At 41.5% G+C, this 16,827-nt stretch overlaps 1 non-coding gene across 1 annotated transcript; it reads left to right on the top strand.

Moving 5' to 3' along the window:
- The first annotated feature begins 16,412 nt into the window (after positions 1 to 16,412).
- Positions 16,413 to 16,521, top strand: LOC141510587 (U6 spliceosomal RNA). Its single transcript, XR_012475043.1, has one exon. It is a non-coding gene; the product is annotated as a U6 spliceosomal RNA (small nuclear RNA).
- The last annotated feature ends 306 nt before the right edge of the window (positions 16,522 to 16,827 follow it).

The following is a 16,827-nucleotide window of genomic DNA, read 5'->3' as shown; positions in this document are numbered from 1 at the left end:
CTCACCCTTAATTTCTCCCCCCATCGCTGGAACTGGCGGACCTCCCCCTCTCTCCTTATGCCCCTCCCTCACTGTTTCTTTCCGCTTTCCCAAAGCCCCATCTCCTCTGCATCAGTCTCTGCTCCTTGTTCCCACTTGACCCTGCTATCACCTAGATGCCCCCATCATTTCTCACTTCCATCACAGCTCCCCCGCCCCCATGTCTGACTCAAAAGCCCAGGTTTTCCCCCTCTCCTGACCCCAACCAACCTTCCCCACCTTCCCTTCCTCTCTCACTGTCCCCCCAGAACCCTCTCTTCTCTCTTCCCTCCCATCCTCGCCAAGGGGAACTTTTAGCCAATGAGCAGCCAGTGATTCCTCTTTGGGATAAGATCAACCAATCAGAAGGAGATGGTGGCAAAAGACCCAGCTGAAGAGGGAGGTCATGGCTCCTGGATCTTTTCTGGGCTCCAGCCCTGGGGGTGAGGATGCTGTCCAGGATTGGGACATAACCAGGAAATGCCTTTCTGATTTAATGTTTTCCAGGGGCCATGAGCTCTCTCAGCCCCTTTCACCCCAACCAGGGAGGGAGTTGGAGTGGGAAGTTCAAGAGAGATTGTTGATTTCTTCCAGCATCTGGAGATTCCCTTTACAGAGCCTCAGAAGAAAAAGTTGCCTAAGGAGGAGAGGTCACAGATGGAATAGATTTTAGTCACTAGTTTTCTTGGGGGAGAGAAATGAAACCTTCCATAGAAGTCCCAAAATATGTCTCCCCCTTCTTTTCATGTCTCCCAGGCCACAAGCCAACACTCTGCCATGGAGTTTCCAAAAAAAACATTTGGGGCACAGAAGGTCTGAAGCTCTCTCACCACTCACTTTCTCATTGCCCTTAAGATGGGGCTAGGGGAGTGGGGGCCCACAACTGGAAGAGCCAAGACAGTTGGGACACGCTAGCTCCCCAAACTTCCCTCTCTTGATGGACAGAACTGAAGGAACCCAGATTGTGAAACTCATTCCCCATCTAGGCCTTCCTGTCAACTAAGGGGGTTGAACTAAGACTAACTGAGTCCTCAGCCTGTGTCCATAGGAAGAGAAGGATCCTCGGTCTGGATCCTCGAGATAAGAGGACATCCTTCCCCACATTGGAGTCTAGGCTGGGAGACAACCAACACATGAGCTCCAGGCTCTAGATTGTACCACAGTCTTGGGCTGCAAATATAGTCCTATCTCCCCTGCTTGCTGTCTCCTTCTCTTCCTATCTTCTGGCTTCAGCTGTTCTTCCATGCCTCCAACAGAAACTCAGAAAGAGTTAGTCATTGTCCCAAAGACCAACATCTCTGGTTTGGGAAAAGGAGAGGGAACCTGGAAGTCTTGGTCTCTCTACTCCACCCCACCCTCTAATTGAGGACCAGAGTAGATTTCCCCACTTCAAGAATGGCTATCTGAACATACTCTGGGGAGCTAGGGGGTGCGGTGGATAGAGCACCAGCCCTGGAGTCAGGAGGAACTGAGTTCAAATTTGACCTTGGACACTTACTAGCTGTGTGACCTTGGCAAGTCATTTAACTCTGATTGCCTTGCATCCAGGGTGGTCTCCAGGCATCCTGATTCATATCTGGCCACTGGACCCAGATGGCTCTGGAGGAGAAAGTGAGGCTGGGGACTTAGCACAGCACCCCCCTCACTCAAATCCAAGTCACTTGCATGTCATGGCATCACCTTTCTGATGTCATGGTCTTCTTCCAGAAGGAAGGACAAATATCACTATCACAGACAGCTCATCCTGATATTTGATACCTTCAGATTTCCTTCCCTCCCCAGACAGGCCAACCCAGAACTAAGAACTGTTGGGGGGGGGGGGGGGAGACTAACAAAATATAAAAATGGAGTGCATTGGAGATTCAAATTTTCCAAGTCCTCTCAGAGCTCTAGGTCTCCCCTTGAAGATCCCTAACATAAGAAAGGAGAGGTCCATTACATTACCTCTCCAGCATTCATCATTCAGTTATCTTCTGTTTTGCAGGATGAATAGGCAGAAGGTGGGCAGATCAGAAACCTGAGGTCTCTCCTAGCCTGGTCTGCTGCCAGCTGTGAGTGACACTAACACATAGCCTTTCCCCCTTCTGGGTCTCTGTTCCTCTATAATATGGCCCTAAATTTGGTCTCTAAGGCCCCTTCCATCTCTGATAGTCCAGGCTTTTCTCATTGCAAGGTTTAAAGGATATTTTTGGACTCATTTCTAATATTCTCAAATCCAAATCTCTGAACAGCCTTTGAGTCCTCAAAGTTCCTAACATTTTGTCACTCTCTACTCCTCATATTTGGCTCCAAGCTGATAATATCCAGGGATTCTGTAAGTGGTACTGGGAATACTGAAGAGATGAGCCTGGTTCCTGCCCCCCCCCTCTCTCTCCCTCTCTCTCTCTCTCTCTCCAAAGCTAATGGGTCCAGGGGGAGGAGGGGGCTCTGACTCCAGCTGGGAAGTCTGAGTCTCAGCTTCCTGGTAGTCTTTGGTCCCCTGCCAGCCCCCACCCCAGTCACTTTCTCTTGGAAGTCCAGGATTAGGGTTTTCCCCAATCACCTCCATCCTCCCCCCCTCTCCTGGATCATCCATTTCTTCCCAGACAGACTAGGGGGCAATTGGACTTGCTAACATGTCCAGCCACTCTCTCACCTCAGTTGAGCAACCAGGGGGCCTCTGCCCTTTGGGTGCCCTCAGGAACCTGGTGGCTGTCGTGTAGGTGGAAAGGGAGGGGAGATTTCCGGAGGAGCTGGGAAAAGGAAGTCCTTGGGGACAGTGAGTCAGCAGAAGCAATGGTCTGAGAAAGGCCCCGTCTTCTTCTGTGGTCCTCTATCAAGGAATTGGACTCAGGCATTCTGGGTCCCTAGTCCAAAGGGGGATGGGCAGAAGAAATCCTTGGTTCCCAAAGTTGATTGGGGACCCTGGTCCAACCAAAATGGGAACCAGAGATCCTCCTTCTAGTCCAGGGAGGGACCAACTAACTGAGGCAGGGTGGTTTAGTGGAAAGCCCCAGGACTTGAATCGTGTTCTACTGTTTATCACCTGTTTTTGTGTATTTCTTGATCTCTGGACCTCAATTTCCTCATTAGTCTAAGTCCTCTCTCAGGGACCTTCCGGAGTTGGAGCCTATGATTAGCCCAGTCCGTTAGGCTCAGAGCCGCCTTCTCTTCCATCACCCTCCCCACTTCTTCCATACCAATAAAGATCCTATACAGTGGACTGGCGGCTCAGTCTGCGATCTGACACCTTCACAGTTCCACCAGCCTCCTGTGCTCTTCCCCCAAAGCAGGAGCTCTCCCTGTGCTTGCATTCATCAAGTTGTCATAGCTTCTCTATCCTGGGTTAAAATGGCTATCTCTCTTGGTCTATCCCAGCTCTCCACCCATGGTCCCCCCTTCCTCTGAGCCAGCATGGCCAACTGGCCACCTGGAATTGGAGCTCTTACCCCATGGGATCCATGAACTTAGATGAGAAAAAAATGACACTTTCATTTACATTATCATTTGGCTAAAAATTAGCATTTCTTTCCATCATAATTATACCTTGTCCTCATTATAGTGAAGTCATTGGATCCTCTTGAAAAACAAAGGACAACAAACAATCAACTGAAACTCAAGGCCTTAAATCGCCAAGAAAAATCACAGATATTTTCATAACATACATGGTCACAAATTATCTCAGGATAATCATTTCTTTTCAACGCTGCTTCAAAATGACTATGGCTATTAGACCTGTCCTAGACCCTATGGAGGGAAGGAGGGGGAGGGGGAGATGCTAGGTGACACGGTGGATAGAACACTGGTCTTGACGTCAGGAGAACGAGAGTTCAAATCCAGCCTCAGACTCTTAACAGTTACTAGCTGTGTGACCTTGGGTAAGTCACTTAACCCTGATTGCCCCCTGCCCATCCGGTGCTATCTCCAGTGGTCCTGATTCATAGTGGACCCAGATGACTCTGGAGGAGAAAGTGAGGCTGGTGATTCAGCACAGCCTCACCTCCCTCAAATTTGATTCATTTGCTTATCATGGCATCACCTTCCCTGATGCCATGGTTCTCTTCAAGAGCAACCCTACTAGTCTCCTAATCTATAGATTGCATTTCAGATTATATGCAATTTATATGGGTTTCCTCTATGATCTCAGGAACTTTATTCTCTGCATTTAAAAATATGATTCTGAAAAGAGTGTCAAATGTCGAGCCTCCTTATTGTCCTAGTGTTGAATGGAATATTTTAGTGCTTGAAGGAACCACAGAAGTTGTATAGCTCAGTGATGTCAAATTTAAATAGAAAGGGGGAGTGGGGGGGGCGGCTAGGTGGTGCAGTGGATAGAGCACCCACCCTGGAGTCGGGAGGAGCTGAGTTCAAATTCGACACTTCATAATTACCTAGCTGTGTGGCCTTGGGAAAGCCACTTAACTCCATTGCCTGGCAAAAACTAAAAAAAAAAGGGGGGGGGGTAGGTGGGGCTGTTTGAAAGAGGAGGAGGCCATGAAATCATTTGGATTCTTACAAGCCTCAAATTGACTTAGAAAACCACATATTAACATTATCTATGTTTTATTTTATTTGTATTTATTTTGTTATATATTTTCCAATGACATTTTAATCTGGTTCAGTCCACACTGGGGAGTAGTTTGGGTTGCATGAAGTATTTAATATCTGTTCTAGCCCACTTTTCTCATTTAATAGGTGAGGAAACCCATCTATATAACCTCCACAGAAAGGAAGGGATATGCCTTGATCCCATAGGCTATCAGTAGTAGAACCAGGATTCAAAACCACATACTCTGATTCCAGGTCCAGCACATTTTGAACTATAACATAGTGATTCAAAACAGAAGACTTGTGATTAAGCAAGGTGGGTACACCAGGAGAGATATTTCTTTTCTTTTTTTCTTTTTTTTTTTTTGGTATTTTTTCCATTTATATGTAAAGTTAGTTTTCAACATTCATTTTTTGCAAGATTTTAAGTTTCACAGGTTTCTTCCTCCCTCTCTCTCTTCCTTTCTTCCTTCCCAAAGTGGTAAGTAATCTGAGATGTATGTGCAATCATGATAGACACATTTCCATATTAGCCATATTATGAAAGAAGAATCAGTACAAAAGGGAAAGCTATCACAAGAAAGAAAAACCAAAAAACAAATTTAAAAAAAGTAAAAATAGTATGTTTTGGTCTGCATTCAGAATACAAAGTTTCTCTGGATGTAGATGGTACTCTTCATCACAGATCTTTTAGAACGGTCTTTGACCTCTGAGAAGAGCTGTATCTATCACAGTTCATCATTACACAATATTGTTGTTGCTGTTAGGTATAATCTTCTCCCAGATCTGCTCACTTCACTCAACATCCGTTCATGCGTCTTTCCAGACTTTTCTGAAGTCCAACCGCTCATGATTTCTTACAAAACAATAGTACTCCATCACACTCATATAACACAACTTGTTAAACCATTGACCAATTGATGGACATGCCTCAATTTCCAATTCTTTGCTATCACAAAAAGAGCTAGTATAAATACTTTTGTACATGTGGGTCTTCTCCCCTTTTTTAAAGATCTCTGTGGAATACAGACCTAGGAGTGATATTGCTGGATCGGTAAAGTTCCAAATTGCTTTCCAGAATGGTTGGATCAGTTCACAACTCCACCACCAGTATATTAGTGTCTCAGTTTTTCCACATTCCCTCCAATATTGATCATTTCTCCTTTCTGTCATATTAGCCAATCTGATAAGTGTGAGGTGGTACCTCAGAGTTGTTTTACCTTGCATTTCTCTAAGCAGCAGTTATTTTAGAGCATTTTTATATGATCGCGGCTAGCTTTAATTGATCTGAAAATTGCTGCTCATAACTTTTGACCAATTATACAATAGGAAATGATTTGTATTCTTATAAATTAAGTCCATTTTCAATATATTTTAGAAATGAGGCCTTTATCAGAGACACTGGCTATCAAAATTGTTTCCCAGCTTTCTACCTTCCTTCTACTCTTGACTGAATAAGTTTTGTATGTGAAAAAGTTTTTAATTTAATGTAATCAAAATTATCCATTTTGCATTTTGTAATGCTTTTGACCTCTTTTTTGGTCACAAATTCTTCCTCTCTCCATAGATGTAACAGGTAAACTATTCCTTATTCTAATTGGCTTATGGTATCATCCTTTATGTCTAGATCATGTTCCTACTTTGACCTTATCTTGGCAAAGGATTCAAAGAGATACATTCAACTTGCCTAGTAGGGGTTTACTCCCCATTTTGTTTTGTTTTGTTTTTGCAAGGCAATGGGGTTAAGTGGCTTGCCCAAGGTCACACAGCTAGGTAATTATTAAGTGTCTGAGGCCGTATTTGAACTCAGGTCCTCCTGACTCCAGGGCCGGTGCTCTATCCACTGCACCACCTAGCTGTCCCTTTACTCCCCATTTTGAGAGGACTCCTCTCCCCCCCAGTCTCTCAAGAATCTGAGTATCAGAGGCTGGGGACACCTAGACCCTAGAGACACATGCAGAAGCCCAGTCAGAGAAGAAGGCAGAGAGTCTGGGTTAAAGAGAGAAATGGAAAGTAACAGCCCCTGGGAGATGACCAAAGTGGCTCCTGACCCTAAATTCCCTGGTTGCTTGCTTCTTGATCCACTGAAAGTCATTACGGATGTTGGCAAGACAATTCTTTCTCTTTCCCTAATGATTTTGAAAATGGAGAACAGCTTTTTGTGATAACAAAATAGATACCCACCAACTGGGGAATAGCTAAACAAATCGTGGTATATTAATGTGATGGAATATTACTGTGCTGTAAGATACAACAAATATAATGAATACAGAGAAGTTTTGAAAGACTCATTTGAATAGATGCAAAGTAAAATAAATAGGACCAGGTTAATAGTATACACAATGACTCAATCAATAAACATTTATTAGGAAGTGCTAAGTTCCAGTCACTGTTGTTTTAAGAACTGAGGACACCAAGAAAGAGAAAAGATAGCCCCTGCCTTCAAGGTGCTTATGACCTAATGAGGGAAACAACATGCAGCAAATTATTCAGGATAAACAAGAAATAAGTAACACAGGAATGACAGGCAAAAAAGAGATTAGAAAAGACTTCCTCTAGATTGTAGAAGGTACTATTTTAGCTGGGACTTGAAGAAAGTCAGGAGGCAAAGATGAGGAGGGAGAGCATCTCAGGTATGGGGGACAGCCAGTGAACATGACTGGCACAGAGAAATGGAGAGATGAATGTCTCCTTCAAGAAAACCTGGAGACCAGTGTCACTGGTTCAAAGAGTGTGTTTGGGAGGAAAGATGGGATCAAGATGGCAGTAAGGTTTAAGCAAGTCAGATTCTGGAAGCCAATTCTAGAAGTAATAAGGAGCCACTGGAGTTTATTGAGAGAGGATGTGGTCAGGACTGTACTTGAGGAAAATCAGTTTGACAAATGGTAAAAAATAAACTGGAGTGGGGTGAGACTTGCGTCAGACAGACTAACCAATAGGTTAATGCAGTAGTACCTGTGTGAAGGACTGTGCAGGCAGTGAGGGAGAAGAGAAGTGGTTTTTAATCACAGATGACAAAAAGAGAAACTCAACAGGCTTTTGCAACATGTTGGGAAAAAAAGGAGATAAGAAGGAGTCAGAAATCAAGAATGACCCCTAAATATCAAACCTGGGTAAATAGGAAGATGGTGTTTCTCTGAAAAGTAATAGGAAAATTGGGGGAAGAAAATATGATAATGAATTCAGTTTTGGATGGGTTGAGTTTAAGGTGTCTCTAAGACATCCAATGCGTGATGTTAAATAGATGGTTGGAAATGTGAGACTGGAAGTCGGCAGAGAGTTTAGGACTGGATAAGTAGATTTGAGAATCATAAGCATAGAGATGATCACTGAGTGTAGATTAATGAGATCACCAAGTGAAGGAATGGAGAGAAGAGAAGACCACCCAGGACAGAGCCCTGCAGAAGCCCAGTCAGAGAAGAAGGCAGAGATTTTGGATTAAAGAGAGAAATGGGAGAAGACCAAAGCGGCTCATTGAAGGTCATTATGGATGTTGGCAAGACAATTCTTTCTCTTTCCCCCAATGATTTAGATCTGACCTAGCTGAAGATCCAGAAAAGCAGTGCTTGGGTAAGTAGGAAGAGAAACAGGAGAGACTAGAATCATGCAAATCTAGAGGAAAAGACAGCATCAAGAGAATGACCAGTAGTGGCAAAAAGGCAGTAGATGGGTCAAGAAGGTTGAAAATTGAGAAAAGACTATTTGATTTGGCAATTTAAGAGATCATTAAAGAGAAAAGTTTGAAGGATGAGGTCCGAAAGTCAGACTTTATAGAGAACAAGAGAATGAGAGGAAAGGTTGTGTAGGCAATCATTGTATATGATCTCAAGGAGTTTAGGCACCAAGGGAGGAGAGATACAGGACAATATAGTAGAAATAGATGCATCAGCTAAGGGTTTTTGAGAATGAAGGAAACATGGACATGTTTATAAATAGCTTGTACACAAAGAGAGTTTGAATATTAATGAGAGAGTTGTCAAGACAGAGGGGCAATTTGTTTTAAAAAGATAGAAAGAAATGGGATCATTTGTACACATAGAGGGATTTGGCTTCCCAAGAAGGGCCACCTCATGGGAGACTGGGGTGAAGGAGGAGATAGCAGAAGAAGGTCTCTGGGTAATATGAGATATTGAAGAAGAAAGGAAGAAGGCAGAATTCTTGGGGAATGGCCTCCCACAATATAAATGGAAAGAACAATGATAAAACAATAGCAGATGAATGTTTTCCTTAACAGAGAAAGAGTGGCCCAAGCTCTATATTCTGGGCTTGACTGTCTTCTCATCAAATACGTTTCACTAAGAATAGCATTTTTAGTTTGTTCAGTCACTTCTGTGGTGTCCTGCTCTTCATGATCCTATGGGGGTTTTCTTGGCAAGGATACCAGAGTGGTTCGTCATATCTTTCTCTAGTCCATTTTATGGTTGAGCAAACCAAGACAAATTGGACTAAGTGTTTTGTATCTGAAGCTAGATTTGAACTTATGTCTTCGCACCTCCACTACACCGCCTAGTTTCCCAATAAAGGTGAGTGTTGTTATTGCTTGTTCTTCGTTCTTGAAGGTCTTGACAACAGGGAGGTGATGCTATGACATGAAATTGAATTGGATCTGAGTGAGAGGGCGCTGTGTTAAGTCAGCAGTCTCACTTTCTCCTACAGAGTCCCAGATTTGGATGAGGATGACTGGAGATGGCCCTGGATTCAAGGCAATCAAGATTAAGTGACTTGTCCGAGATCACACATTTAGTAAGTGTTCAGATTTGAACTCAGATCTTCCTAACTCCAGGGCTGGTGCTCTGTCCACTGAACCACCCAGCTCCCTAGTAATGGCTATACATAAAGAACAGAAAATAAACCCAAACCTATAGCAAACAGAAATCAGAGGGGAAAAAAAAAAAAAAAATATATATATATATATATATATATATATATATATGTCTGTGTGTGTGTGTGTCTGTGTGTGTGTGTGTGTGTGTTTGTGTGTGTGAATATATACAGAATGAATGAACTCTCTCCCACTAGGAGCAAAGATAATTCAGCTCAACCAAGAGAGAGTGTCAGATTTTACCTAAGGGGAAATTGCCCAAGGTCTCTAGTGCAATAAATTGGAAATAGGAACATAACGGACATGTTAGGTCCTCTACATGTCTGCTTTTTTAACGAGTCCTCCCTTCTGGAACCTGAAAAGAGTTTGGAGCCAATGTCTTCTTTCTCAAAGATGGCAGCTCAAGACCAGGTCCTCTGTTCTCTCAAGCTCTCGCCAAACTCCACCCCAGAAAGCCGGGAGCATTGAGTCATCAAACTCCACTAATGAGAAGTGCCTTCTGCAAATGGCTCCAAAGGAAGTATAAAAGAAGACACCTCCCTTTGCTCTCTCGAGTGGATATGGCAATGTAGGCAATGTAGGCAATGTAGCATCATATTTTTCAATGTATTGATTGTTGATTTGTTTCTTTTCCTCTCTTTTTTTCTTTATCTAAAAAAAAATCTTTTTTTATATAAATAATGATTCCCGAGGTAGAGAGAAGGATATTAAGGGGAATTTAAAGTGAAAAAAAAATTTTAATTAATAATAAAATTCTTTTCTTTTCCTTTATCTAAAAAAAAATCATTTTATAATAGATAATTCCCAAGATAGAGGAAAAGATACTAGAGGAAAATGAGGTGAAAAAATGTTTTTAATTAAGAATAAAATTCTAACAGTAATTAATAGATATTCATGTTTTTGCATACAGTTTTTCTATTCTTTCATATGGAAATATTTCTTGATGATTGTCAAATTCAGAATAATAAAATTAAATAATAAATAATAAAACAATAATTAAATTAGTTTAGTTAATTAAAACTTAAAAATTTAAATTATCTTTTTTCAAGTGGAGTACAATAATGAATAATTAATAATAATAATAATGGCTTATTCAGGTATACCAGAAATACTTGTAATGATAATAAGGTTTATCCAGGTATACCAGGAATACCTAACCTAAGAATGAACCAGTCCAAAGTGGGAATTTCCGAGCCTTTAATGAATAGAAATTCTCATGTATTTTATAAACTCCAATTTCATTTAGCATATGGATTTTAATCTATAAAATTGAATGTGTATTTCTTTTATATAATATATATATATATATATTATATAATAAATATGAGGCCTAAACTAGTAACTCAATTTTGGAGCACCACCTGGTGGCTTATTCTGATTATTCCAGGCCACACCCTTGGGAGGAACATGGGCACTGCAACCTGTCTTTCCTCTTTCAATTACCAGGTAAGGAGTGAATGCTTTTATATGGAAAAATGTTTCCAGTGTCCAACACATCCCTTACATTTGGGTACTCCTCTGGATACTTTTTTTTTTGCATCCAAGATTTTTTTAAATTTTGAATCTTGGACATTTTATACTTAAGAATATTACTTTTAGGCTTGTTTTTTCCCTCACTTAACTGGAAAAATTGTTTGAATTTATTTTTTAAATGTTGTTTCTTCCCTAAATTTCTTTCTTTCCACTTTACTATTTGGAGTATTTTCCCTCCAGTATTATCATCCCTGTTTCATTGGGAAACATCTTTTTTTTTCCAGTTTTTTGAATCTTTCTTTTGACTTACCTTATTTTTTTTCTTTCCTTGCTGTAGATATTTTATTTCTAGCTTACAATTTTCTGTTCATTTTTCTCATTGGGATTCATTCTTCTGCCCAATTCTGCCTCTCCCATAGGATTCCAAATGCAAACTACTTTGTGTTCTGCAGTACGCTACTCGCTACTCCTTAAAAGAATGCTGACTCCTCTTAATCAGATCTCTCTGACATTTGTTCTTGATTTCCCAGCACTCATTGCACAGTGGTATTGAATTCATTACTATTGCATGCCTTTTCATATCCTGTCGGATACTTTATGGTTTTGTTTACATTAAAATGAAACTTTAAGGTTTTTTCAATATGGTCTCATTTGATTCTTACCACCCTGGGAGGGAGGTGCAATTTTTATTCCCATTTTACAGATGAGGAAACTAAAGCCTTGGTCAAAGCCACAGGTGGGATTTGAAGTCAAGGCTTATCTAGTTGCCTCCAGGGCTATATATTTTGTCTGTATTAGTGATTTGCTGGATATCATTTTAGATTTGAATACAGTGGAACTTGAAATGCCAGCAATGAAGTGCAAAGCAATAGATAGAAAACATTTAATTCTTTTTTTTTAAGTTTCTGCAAGACAAATGGGGTTAAGTGGCTTGCCCAAAGCCACACAGCTAGGTAATGATTAAGTGTCTGAGGTCGGATTTGAACTTGGGTCCTCCTGACTCCAGGGCTGGTGCTCTATCCACTGTGCCACCTAGACTCCCCGAAAACATTCAATTCTTAATATTTCTTAATGATCAATTATTTAAGTCATGTCCCACACTGTGACCTCATCTGAGGCTTCCATGGAACACATTTTCTTCTTTGGCTCAAAGGCAAACGAGGTTAAGTGACTTGCCCAGGATCACACAACTAGTCAGGATCTGAATCTGAATTTGAACTCACACCTTCCTGACTCCCAGCCCAGTGCGCTAATCACAGATGAGAACATGATTAGAAAAATGAAACCTTGGGGGAAAGGTATCAAATATTTGTGATGAACAAGAGTGATAACTAATCAAATCAACCCAGATTTCCCAGCCAATTTTAGGATCCTAGATGAGAAACTGGAAGAGATCCTAACGGCTAAATCCAACCTTTCATTTTCTAGATGGGATCACAAAGACCCAGAGTCACATAGATGGTAAGTGCCGGAAGCGAGATTGGAACCCAGGCCTTCTTGTCTCAGAGTTCAATACTCTCTCCACTGTATCTACTTCAGGCTGGGATTTTGTGAATTATCAGACATCCTTGATTATTCAAAAATCTCAGATGTGGTGAGAATAAGGAATAGGACTTGGAAATTTATCACTAAGAGAAAGAAGGACACATGCATTTATTGAGCACGTACTATATGTCCAGCTCTATAAATAAAGATAAATGTGTCTTATCCTCCCAACAATCATGAGAGGGAGATACTGTTGTTGTCCCCATTTTACAGATGAGGAAACTGAGGCCAACAGAGGTGAAGTGACAGGGGCCCCATAGCTAAGTAGTGTCTAAGAACTCAATTCTTCCTTACTCCAGGCCCAGTTCTCCATCTGGCTGCCTCCCTCTGAAAAGAAGCAATTACTGAAATGATTGAAAGTTTTAATAGAAAAACAGGATCTGCCATTTGACAAACTAAAAAGATTGATTGGGGTGGCTAGGTGGCGAAGTGAATAGAGCACCGGCCCTGGAGTCAGGAGGACCCGGGTTCAAATCTGACCTCAGACACTTAATCATTACCTAGCTGTGTGGCCTTGGGCAAGCCACTTAACCCCACTGCCCTGCAAAAACAAGAAAAAAAGAAAGGATTGATTGGGTCTTAAGCTATCAATCCACTCACCAATTATGGATCCCAAGAAGATCAAAGAACTGGAAGAAATCTCAGAGATCATCAAATCCCAAGGTATCCAAGCCTCCAGAACTCCCGAATGAGGACCGAATCTGATTAAAATGTAACTGAAAAACATTTAACAGGATAAATAAAAAATAAATTAAAAAAAACATAGATAAAGTCAATTTGTGGTTTTCTAAACCACAAATTTCTTCCAGCCAGTTTGAAACCACTGACAATCTTCTCATTTTACAGAGGAACATTTTGGGCCAGAAAGGTAGGCCAGATCACATGGATGTTAAACCTCAGGATTCAAAACCAGACCCTCTGCCTCTAGAGTGCCTGACTCCACCTCCCTGTCTTCTTAGTGTTGGAGTCAAAATCTCTCTGAACCAATTTAGTTCTCAAAAGACAACTGATTAAAAAAAAAAAGACAACTGATATCCCCTTAAGAAAAAACCAGGAAAAATTATATAAATCACAAAACCAAATTACAGTACTTTAGAACTGGCAAGCTACTGAGGTAGAAAAAAGGCAAGGAGGGGAATATAAACATCAAAAGAGGACCATCTACTACATATGTTTCAATTCTGAAGGTATCAATCTTGAAATCCCTTGATATGAAGACTAGGATATGTAGGAGGCAGGGGCTAAGTTCCAGAAAATTCCATTCAGCAAGAAAAGAGAAGGGGGGCTAGGTGGTGTAGTGGATAAAGCACCGGCCTTGGAGTCAGGAGTACCTGGGTTCAAATCCCTCCTCAGACACTTAATTACCTAGCTGTGTGGCCTTGGGCAAGTCACTTAACCCCATTTGCCTTGCAAAAAAAAAACCTAAAAAGAAAAAGAAAAGAGAGAAGATTTCTGACTTTGTGATAGAATAGGTAGGCAAGGATGGAGAGGAACAGTGCCAAATGCAGAAATGATCAAAGCATGAATGGTGCAGATGGACAAAGGCCTACAATACCAAGGAGCTTTGATGGCATCACTTGGATCAAGGGATCTCAAGAACAGAGATGAAGGGGGCAACTAGGTGATGCCATGGATACAGCATTAGCCCTGGAGTCAGGAGAACCTGAGTTCAAATTTGACCTCAGAAACTTAATAATTATCCAACTGTGTGACATTGGGCAACTCACTCATTGCCTTGCAAAAAAAAAAAAAAAAAGAACAGAGATGAATTATTTGTAAATAGGTGCTACAAAAGTCAAAAGATGGACAAAAGGAGGATCCCCTTCAAAGAGGGGATTAAATACAGAAAACTTAGAACATCTGGTCATGTATAGACTACAAAAACAAGATGCGAAACTCCCACTGGTCACCCAGACTTCAAGGCATGGCCTCACAGAAATCCTTCTAATAAGTGGAACCATGAGCAGACCCCCTCCTCCCCCAAGGATAAACAAACAAACAAACAAAATTGGCCCCATTGGTGGAGACAGCCACAGGGAGAGTGTAGCTGAAGCAACAGAGTGATCTTCTGCCCCACAAGTGGACAAAAGGACCACATGGATGCTAAGTGCCCTCAATGGGAGAGTCAGCCATAAGCTTATCAGAGACTGAATGAAATCATCCTAGCTTTGGGACACAAGGATAGGCTAAGAGGCAGAGGTCACCCAAGTCCTGAAAATCTTAACCCTGACCTCATTACCAGTGATTTATGACTCTGAAAACTGAAGATGTGGAGTATCCAGATATGCTAGACTACAAATCCCAAGTGACTATTTTTCCCAAGACATTCTATAAGAATAAGCAACAAAGTCCAGATGAAAAGCCTCATCCCTCACAGAAATAGCTTTAACAAATTTTATTGCTGTATTGTTTTTGTTCCTTCATTTTGGAAGTGGACTAATGACACCATGAGTGAAATCTTGCCTTGTGCATGAATTGGGTTCAAGTGGGGCAGAGCTGCACAGTCATTAGTCTCCCTTTTTCTTCCAGAGTCATCAAAGTCCAGTGGCAGGATAAAAGACAAGATTCCTGGTAATATTCCAGGTTTCAGTCGATAAGCTTGGCATCTCCCATGTCTGACAATAGTCAGTGGTCCTCTGGTTCACTTGCTTTCATGGTCATTGGAACAGGTTAGTCTCATCCACCCAATCAGCCAGGGAACGTATACAAGCTTGGGGCAGATAATCCTCTAACTTACTTACTGGTTTGAGGCTTATTAATTTAAACCTCAATCTGGTTTAATAATTGTCTTATCAAGATAATTTCCTGGAAATTCTACAACTTCTTGGAGCCCCTGGTGAGAGTTGGGTGGATGAGTAGCCCTGAAAAAAGTCTCAGCAAGCTTTCCCAGCACAGGTGCTAGTCCTCTATGAACATACATGCATTCCTATAAGGGGAAGAGGAGAATGAATGTTATCAGGGAAAGGCTCAAGGTATGATCATCACGCCTCATACCTGGGCAATATACGGAGTAAGGGTAAGAGGATGGATCCATCACCCCTCAGATTCAACCTTATATATCAATCATTTCAGACAAAGAACCAGTATGATGCCTTTTTTATAGGATCAGTAAAATGAAAATATTTTCTAAATTACCTAATAGGGAAGGAGGAAGGAAAGAGAAGCAGAGAAATATGTAGGGTACAGGGGAATCCAAAGCTCAACCATACCAATCAAATCATTTTTTACCAGTTGACAGAGATGCATTTGAATAAAGAGCCTTGATAGATTAGGAAAGGTCAGGACTTTGTAGTCTAGGTGATGAAGACTATATTTAGAATAAGCCTAAAATTTGGTGTCACCAAGTATACATCAAATTATAGGTGTGTCCTGAACCTGGTGACGATGATGATGTTTGCCCTTCATCCTCTTTTTTCCCCCCACAAGGCAATGGGGTTAAGTGGCTTGCCCAAGGCCACACAGCTAAGTAATTATTAAGTGTCTGAGGCCAGATTTGAACTTAAGTCCTCCTGACTCCAGGGCCAGTGCTTTATCCGCTGTGCCACCTAGCCTCCCTGTCCTTCATTCTCAAAGAAGGCCATGACTTCAGGGAGGTAAGGCCATGGCAAGTAAGTGAACTGAATTTGAGTGTGTGGGGGGTGCTGTACTAAGTCACCAGCCTCTCTTGGAGATGACCCTGGATGTGAGGCAATCAGGTTAAGTGACCTGCCCAAGGTCACACAGTTAGGAAGAGTCAAGTGTCTGAGGTTAAATTTGAACTTAGGTCCTTCTGATCCAAGGCTGGTGCTCTATCTACCATATCAACTAGCTGCCCCAAAATATGAAGTACTTGGGGCAGCTAGGTGGTACAGTGGATAGAGCACAGGTCCTGGAATCAAGAGGACCTGAGTTCAGGCCCAGCCTCAGACACTTAATAATTACCCAGCTGTGTTACCTTGGACAAGTCACTTAACCCCATTACTTTGCAAAAACCAAAAATCAAAACAAAAGAAACAAAAGAAAATGTGGAAATGCTTTACAAATTTGTGTGCTCACTTTGGCAACACATGTACTAAAAATTGGAATGATAAAGAGAAGGTTAACATGGTCCCTGAATAAGGATGACATGCAAATTCCTGAACCTGGTGGCCATATTTGGAATGTCAGTTTTGATTAGGACCAACTCCAGTTTTCTCATGGTCTTAGACTAACATACTGGAATTTGATGCCTGAACTCCTGGTTTATCCACGTATCTTATATTAAAAACTTATACCACAAGAGCACTGGATCTTCCAACTCAGACTGGATCCATAGAAATTTGATGCTTATAACCCTTCAGTTCCTTAAAAACAAAAGGTCCACAGGGTGGCTAGGTGGCGCAGTGGATAGAGCGCTAGCCCTGGAGTCAGGAGTACCTGAGTTAAAATACGACCTCAGACACTAAATAATTACCTAGCTGTGT

Source organism: Macrotis lagotis, chromosome 1 (genome assembly GCF_037893015.1).
Source record: "Macrotis lagotis isolate mMagLag1 chromosome 1, bilby.v1.9.chrom.fasta, whole genome shotgun sequence".
Taxonomy (NCBI): domain Eukaryota; kingdom Metazoa; phylum Chordata; class Mammalia; order Peramelemorphia; family Peramelidae; genus Macrotis; species Macrotis lagotis.
Note: the sequence above shows the minus strand (reverse complement) of the source record. Positions and strands in the feature narration are given on the sequence as shown.